Source organism: Saccostrea cucullata, unplaced genomic scaffold, assembly GCF_032062105.1.
Source record: "Saccostrea cucullata isolate Sc308-1 unplaced genomic scaffold, CSIRO_AGI_Scuc_v1 ctg23207, whole genome shotgun sequence".
Lineage (NCBI taxonomy): Eukaryota > Metazoa > Mollusca > Bivalvia > Ostreida > Ostreidae > Saccostrea > Saccostrea cuccullata.
The window spans coordinates 1-1,621 of NW_026932297.1; the positions used below are offsets into that span (position 1 = coordinate 1).

Sequence of the window (1,621 nt, forward strand, 5' to 3'; positions counted from 1 at the left end):
GAACAGGTCCATTCCTAAGGAACTATAAGCCCTACTTGGACCAAACTTGCATGGATGATGCATCTCGGGATGGACACTACCAGACTTGCTTCGGATGCTGGATGTGACCTACATTTTTCAGATGAGTGACCAGGTTAAAGTTTTTAGAGCAGGTCCTTTCCTAAGGAACTATAAGCCCTACTTGGACCAAACTTGCATGGATGATGCATCTAGGGATGGACTATAAGCTCTACCTGAACCAAACTTGCAAGGATGATGCATCTAGGGATGGACACTACCAGACTTGCTTTGGATGCTGGATCTGACCTATATTTTTATTCCCAAGTAACTATGAGCCCTACCTGAACCAAACTTACATGGATGATGCATCTTGGGATGGACACTACCAGACTTGCTTCGGATGCTGGATCTGACCTATATTTTCATTACCAAGTAACTATAAGCCCTACCTAAACCAAAATTGCATGGATGATGCATCTAGGGATGGACACCACCAAACTTGTTTCGGATGCTGAATCTGACCTATATTTTCATTCCTTAGTAACTATAAGTCCTACCTGAACCAAACTTGCATGGATGATGCATCTAGGGATGGACACTGCCAGACTAGCTTCGGATGCTGGATCTGACCTATATTTTCATTCCATTGTAACTATAAGCTCTACCTGAACCAAACTTACATGGATGATGCATCTTGGGATGGACACTACCAGACTTGCTTCGGATGCTGGATCTGACCTATATTTTCATTTCCAAGTATCTATAAGCCCTACCTGAACCAAACTTGCATGGATGATGCATCTAGGGATGGACACTACGGTCACTACCAGACTTGCTTCGGATGCTGGATCTGACCTATATTTTCCAAACAAGCAATTCAGCTGCATCACTATTCTGGATATTCTGATCAAATTTTATACACATACAAATTTTCATGTTGCTTTACTTATATATCCTCGTAGGGGCATTCATGTCCTATGGACATATTTCTAGTTATACTTAATAAAGGATTTTTGATTCTTGAAATAAAATAACTAATGTATTTTATCTTGTAGGCTGGTAATAACTATATGCTGAGAGAATTTGTTAGTAAAGAAGACAAAGTTAGAGATATCAAGGTATATCTTTTATTTCATTTGATTTTATGCACATAAAAATTTTATGTAAAAGTTCCAATACACTTAAAAAATATTAATAAAAAGCAAAAATTTTTACATTTGTATAGGTGTCACCCCATAGTCAAACGGACCCAAATGAGATAGCCAATCACCTTACACAAAGGAAGGAACTATGTGAAAAGTTAGTGTTTCCTGAGACTTCTAGTAATGATAAAAGCTAGCAGTGTTTTAGCTTACTAATTCTGTGTGTAAGTGTAAAATTCAAGGAGGTTAAGATTAAAGATACAATCTATCAGAGACATTGCGATGTGTGTCACTCACTCACTGATATTGAAAAAATCTTCTTGGTACAAATATTTTGGTTGTGTAGATCATGTATACAGACATAAACAAAATGACAGAAATGAAGAAACAATTTTAAAATTTTTGTATCGTGAAAGTATGTATAATTTTGATAAAACTGCTTGTTATTGTCTTTATAGAGAAAATTTGAGGGTTTTTTT

At 36.6% G+C, this 1,621-nt stretch overlaps 1 long non-coding RNA gene across 1 annotated transcript; it reads left to right on the plus strand.

The window, feature by feature from the left end:
- Positions 1–1,027: 1,027 nt before the first annotated feature.
- On the plus strand, positions 1,028–1,417 carry LOC134234786 (uncharacterized). The gene is made up of 2 exons (XR_009985260.1): positions 1,028–1,118; positions 1,226–1,417. It is a non-coding gene; the product is annotated as an uncharacterized LOC134234786 (long non-coding RNA).
- The last annotated feature ends 204 nt before the right edge of the window (positions 1,418–1,621 follow it).